We start from the raw sequence: 6,741 nt of genomic DNA, 5'->3' as shown, positions 1-6,741 counted from the left end.
GTCTTAGTAAAGCACACTCCCAAGCAGCACGTTGTGAATGGGCCGAGGCTCTACATAAGTTCACTTGTTTCTGTGGCATCGCGATGTTCTGAAGAGCTTTGCGCACATTAGACTAAAAGTTCTTCCGCAACCTCAACAAAGTCGTCGTGAAGTCAAGGATGACTGGCTACCATTACCTGTTTCTGAACTATGTAACTGAATCTATCATGCAGAAGCAAATGAACAGACGCGATCAAGCCACGAAACGCAGTGCTGGCTCACTTGCTCTAGCAGAAGCCTAGCCGCGGCGTCCCTCCACTGACAAAGGCTTGCTGAAATGAATCGCTCTCGAGCTAGCATCTGGCACCCATGCCAATTATTCATTATCTCTGAATGGGTATCGTCTGGGAGGTTGGATATCTCAAACTTGTTTAAAACGTCCCGAACTGAATTAACCTATTTAATACACGAAGGAAACGCGTAAAGAAAAAGTACTCGCACATGAGTTTCTAAGCAGGTAGCAAAACAGACACAAAATATTCTCTTAAAATTTCCCAGAAGTTTATTACACACAGCATGTTCCGTATAGCAGTACAAAGCGATCTGCGAAATGCAAGGAGGTGCGGGGTAATTCTAGGCCGCATTGTCTGTTCTCCCAGCAGCTGGAAAAAATTTTCCCCGAAATTCTCCTGACAGACGCCTCTCATTGTCGGTGGCAATCAGTTAATCGAATGACGTTTCATTGACAGATCGTTTTGTAGACACGCTGTTTCATCAGATTTTTTTGCAAAATATAATTAGCTTTTTCTTTTTTTTTTCTGGTGACAAGTTACCCAAAATCGTCGCCGCAAATGGAATGTAGGGGGAGACGCTTGGGTTAACATTCTTGTAATGAGCCGTCGCAGAGCGTCGCCGCGAAGCTGCGTGGACGGGTCTGCCGGCCGGTGACACTCCCGCGAAAAAAGGAAGCGGATATTTTGCCGCCGGCACAATAGCCCTGAAAAACAAATGCCGGCAGTTGCGTCCTATTGGGTCGTGAAAACAACTATTTTAAGCTGTAGAGTAACTCCCTGGTAAGGTGCCCGTCTCTTATGCGCCTGGACCCTGGTTTAATCGTCAGTGTGGGATTACTTTCCTTTTTTCCTAGGCATATGGCGATACCTGTGGCATTTCTGTTTTACGATTAACACAAAAAAAAAATAATTAAAGTTGCCAACGAAACTTTATGAGACTACCTTTCGGGCGGTGAATGGAGGACAGCGAGGCGTGGGCCGCCGGCGGGCCGCTAGGAAGCGGCATGTACAGGTGGGGTAATTGGGTTTACATTTTTCTAATGAGCAGCCGCAGACTGTGATACACGCGCTGTCCATGTGATACAAGCGCCGTCCAAAACTGGCGGAATTTGTTTTCCCCGGGCTATGTCTTCCATTCACCCCCGGAAAGGGCGCAGTCCCATACCATTTGATTCAGCGAAGTTTCGTGCACAACATTCGTGTTTTTGTATTTCTTTCGGTGTTAATCATTAAAAAAAAAAAAAAATCCTGTTGTAAATATTGTAAACTGCTTAAAAAATGTTCGAGAGAAAACAAATAAGCTCGGACTGGTGGATTGAATCAGGATCCCGCTGTGTATGAGACACATTTTACCAGTGAGCTACGCTAAAGCTTCAAACAGCCGTGTTACGATTCGTTTTATACGAGACCCAATAGGGGCAACTGCCGGCATTTTTTTCCCGGGCTGCCGGAAGAATATTCACCTCCGCGAAAAAATTTCCCCGCAGCGTGCGATTTGCGTAGCGAGTGTCGGTGATATGTTAGTGTCGACGAAACGTGTCCATGAAACGCGTGCTCATGAAAAGTTGTCTATGAAACGAGTTTCCACGAAGAGCCGGGAGAACAAGAAAGTCAGTATTCTACCGGGAGTTGCATAATTTTAGGCAGCTAATGGGAGGCGACTCTCCATAGAATGTCGGAAACATTATTGACCCGGCTGCCGGGAGAATAGACATTGCCTAATTCTATAAATAATCTGGAAGAGTGCCCGTAGAACTGCTCCATTTTTCTGTTGTAGCATGACATTTACCCCCTCCTCCAGAATTTAGCCGTACTAAATTTCTACACCATGTTGATACATTATCCCCCTTTTTTTGTTTTGTTTACGTCCCTGTGTTGGTTCACCAGTTTGCGCTCCACTTTCACACCCTGAAAGTTTTGTATCTGGCCCGCACCCAGTTCACAATTTCAGGTACACCAGCACATCAGCTGCATTTCACTGCCGGCAACTAAAGCGCTTCTGTCCGTTACGGTATCACGGTATACTTCCATCATGCGTATAAATATTATAATATCTAAAAAAAATTCCCACGCTACCCCTTTGTGTCGTTCAAACTCTGCTCAAGTAGTCCGCCCCGATATTGTCTTTGCCTTTTATATACTTTATCCTAAATGTAAACTCTTGCAGAGATAAACTCCACCTCATTACCCTCGCGTTGTTGAGTTTCGTCTTATTCAAATATTCTAGCGGTTGATGGTCCGTCTCAACTACGAATTCCTTTCCGTACAGGTAAATAGCATATTTACCAATTGCCCCCACGAGTGCGAGGCACTCACGTTCTATAGCCGCGAAGTTCTTTTCGCTCGCGCTAAGTTTTCTACTGCCATATAGCACTGGGTGCAGCATGCCCTCGTGCTCTTGCAACAGCACTGCTCCCAAAGCTTCGTCTGATGCATCCGTACGCAGGACAAATTGCTTAGACACATCGGGCGCTAACAAAATGGGTGGTTCTGCCAGCCTTCTTTTAAGCTCTTTGAAGCTTGTGTCATGTTCAGAGCACCATTCTACTGTGTTACTTTGTCTCTTCCTTGTGAGGTTAGTAAGTGGGGCTGCTATCTCTGCATAACGGGGTATAAACTCTCTACAATACCCTGTAAGACCTAGAAAGGCTCGCACCTGTGTTTTTGTCGTTGGCGCCGATGCTTGTTGAATCTTTTCTATTATTTCCCTCTTCGGTGCGTTTTATTTATTTTTAATTTTTTCCGGTTTCGTCTGAATTATAGGCCATGTTTTGCGGCTCAGCAAAGCGGGTTGCTTTGAGATTTTCAAGATCACATACAGCTGACAATGCACACGTGTCCTAGGTACTGGTAAGGCGGGTGGAGCTTTCGGGGTTAAACCCTGCCTCCCCCCCCCCCCCTTTTTTGGAAAGGTTTCCAGGCTGCGTCGCTAAATGGGCATAAGAAAAGAGGAACTATGCTTTTTGCCGTATAAACATATACACAAATCGACGGAAGCGTGCATTTTGTATTTCGTGTGAAATTTACTGAGCATAACTATCAGTTTTGGGAAGACGCGTGTTAGTTATAGTCGGTGACAGGTGGTAGAAGCTCCTCCCATCTCTTTTCATATTTGTAGATCGAAAGATCGGGAGGAGGCGACCTCCTCCGCAGCGTTTACTTTTAACCTGTCACCGACTACGGTTTTTTTCTTCGTGGACGTTCAAATTTGCTACATCTCGCAATGCGTACAGCGTTCTAATTCAGTTGCTAACTTGCTCTGCGTGTGAAAACAGAAGAATCGTCCCCCCCCCAGAGCCATAGCTACAGACTGTTCTCAGCGTGCGCGATCAGGACATTAAAATAACTAATCAAAATAATTATAACATTGGTAAGACACTGGCTAAGACAGGCCAATGTTGCCCACCCTAAGTCAATCGATTACCAATGTTGGTAATGGATTGGCTTAGGCTGGCCAACATTGGCCTGTCTTAGCCAATCGATAACCAATGCTGGCAACTCAATGGCTGACATAGACCAATGTTGGCCAGCCTAAGCCAATTGATTACCAATGTTCGTAACCAATTGGCTAAGACAGGCGAATGTTGGCCAAGCTAAGCCAACCGATTGCCAACGTTGCTAAGCCGTTGGCTGAGATCGGCCAATCTTGGCCAGTCTAAGCCAATCGATTGCCAATGTAATTACAGGGCCCCTTTAAGTATACTTCACATGTTAGCAAGAAGCAGTGTTACGGACGAGTTTCACAGAAGAACAAACTGGGAACATCTTCAAATGACACAATCCGTCAAGTTGTATTCCATAGAGAGGTAAGGCAGAGTTAAAAGTTAGCAGAAAAAACGCATAAATATTTTTTGTGAACTGGGAGTTTTTCATTTATCTGGAGAGAAGAGACTAAAACTTTGGCAACCCTACTTTTTATTCAGGATGGGCTGCTTCGAACTTTCTAAGTTATTGTGATTCACCGCATCAAAAAACGCTTAGTGGTAAATGATTTTCGACCGTCAGTTAAAAGGGGCACAACGTCTGTCTTGCTTGTGCTTTGCCTCGTGCAGTCAAGGGCATCAGATATATAAGAAAAAAGCGTCATTTCAGCCTAATGTTCGACTAGAGAATTTCCCTTATTAGAGTCAACAGTGCCCAAATTCTCATTTCTGTCATGAGCTTCCTCGACTTGTCCAAAGTGCGTATTATGTGTTTCAAATCTTATTTTGAGTTATTTTTTTTTTTAATTTTAAGCAGACAAGAGGAATAAGAGGCTCTACCCTTAGCGAAAACTAATACGTTTGAAATATACCACATTCTAATTTGAGTGTATTTGAAATACAGTTCATAATTTTAAGTACACGAAAAATAGACCAAAAATATAAACTTCTTTTTTTTCACTTAGTACTAAAATATACTTCTAAGAATCATTTTAAAATACCTTTACTTAAACTACATTTGAAGTTCCCTTCATGCGCTTTGAAATATGTAAATACTAAATTAATAGGCACAAAATACCTTTCACATATATTTCTTGAAATGTTTATTTAATTCATGCCAAATATACTCCAACCCTAGAAAAATGGAGCAATCAAAAATACGTGCAGAATACTCTTAAAATACCTGAAAATCGTAAATACTGTTGTGTTACAATCTAAGTACCTTTTGACTGCAATACTTTGGTAGTTTGACTTAAACTACCAAAATATTGAAAAGCTCCCCTTCTAGAAGTTCACTTCAAGCAGATATGGAGTACACTGAAGCGCCTAAATACAACATTTGATTAGTTTGTCAACTGAATTGCGGAGCATCGCACTGATAAATCAGCCCAGTTTATGTCATTGTTTCCTTTTTTCTATCAAGAACACACCTGATCAGTTCCTCACACACCAATCACAAACGGGGTTCGGGAACTACAACCACAACATTGGCTGATGCTGGAAAGCTTCAGCAGGTGCTGTGAACAGATATGTTTGGCGTGGTTTTGTTAGCACAATGTTAGTTCACTGAACGTGTATACTCACCATTGTACGTGATGCGAATAGTGACTTTAATATAGTGATATTAACTACCATATTAAATAGTCAACTACTAAAATGGAAAGGCAAAACAACTACTGTAAAATATTTTTTTTTTTTTTCGCGGGCTCAATATTTCGCGATTTAGGTCAAAGTTGGAGTTTCGGAATAATTCGCAAATTCTAATTTTCGCGACGCGCTGGGATCGCAATATAGATTTTAATGTTTTTACATTTTGCCGGAATTGTTCACGGGACCTATTTTTCGGAATCGTAGGCGATTCGCGAACTTCGCGAGAATTAGGTCCTCACGAAAATAAAGTCGTTTACAGTATTTTAAAGTGAAGATACTGCCTTGATTCGCTTCGTCCTGAGTGTTGCTACGCAGAGAAGCAATAACATGTATTTTATGATCCGTTTGTGTGGATATTGTTTTAAGGACTGCGCCGAATTGCTATTAGTTGTACCAATGCCTTTTACTAAGAGATATCGTCCACGAACTTCAAAACACTGTTTCCCCTTGGACAGACTCCCGAGGAGAAGATCGAATACTTGGAACCTTAATAAGCGCAGGGGTGGTCACCGAAAAAATTATTACCATCAATATGTAGGCTATATAAGGCTCTAGAGCAGTCATCGGGACTGTGAATGAGCTGTTCAGTGCGTCATGGTGTTTGTGTTTGTGTTCGTTTCTAATGTAGCTTTGTCAGATGCATTTAGTAGTGCCTTCAAATACCACAGGGACACCATTTACTGACAAAATCGAAAATAAAAAAAAAAATTGTGTAACCGGTTTTTAATTCAGAAATGGCATCTTCAGTGTGAAGGGATAATATTTTTGGTATATTTAAAATATTTTTGATACATATTTATAATCTATTTTGAATACCTTACGCGCGTATTTCGAATGCGGCCAAAATAATACAGAATAAATACAAAATGAATATTCGTACTAAATATATTTCAACTTCGTTTGAAGTACGGCCTCTTTTTGCTAAGGGTATGGGTGCATTGTAGGCATCATTCAGTTTACAACCAATTTTCTATCTGGAGTCCTCAGTTGCCTTAGACTGTTTTCATTTTACGTAGGTTGCGCGAATACGAGGATATTCGGTGGAAACTTCAGTGGTTTGACACTTGCTTCTGCAGCGCAATTCTCAGTCACTAATCGCAGCAGAAATTCCTTGTCAGTGAATGATGTGTCCACTACTGGAAGATGGGTAAAGTGGGGTTAATGGCGTTTCTTATTCTCATTAATGTTCTTTAATATTGCTGCGGAATCTTCTCAGGCAATTTATACAATGCTCGTCTTCAGCACTCGCACACTCGGCGCCCTCAGTCTGCAGTGTACCGAAAGACATTGGACAATAATGTAATTAGTAGCATCATAGACATATTCCACGAGTGCGATTTTCTGAATGATTTAGACAATAATGTAATTAGTAGCATCATGGACCTATTCCACAAGTG

The sequence above is a fragment of the Ixodes scapularis genome, unplaced genomic scaffold (genome assembly GCF_016920785.2).
Source record: "Ixodes scapularis isolate PalLabHiFi unplaced genomic scaffold, ASM1692078v2 PGA_scaffold10__122_contigs__length_95168666, whole genome shotgun sequence".
Classification (NCBI taxonomy): Eukaryota; Metazoa; Arthropoda; class Arachnida; order Ixodida; family Ixodidae; genus Ixodes; species Ixodes scapularis.
This window is presented reverse-complemented; position numbering follows the sequence as displayed.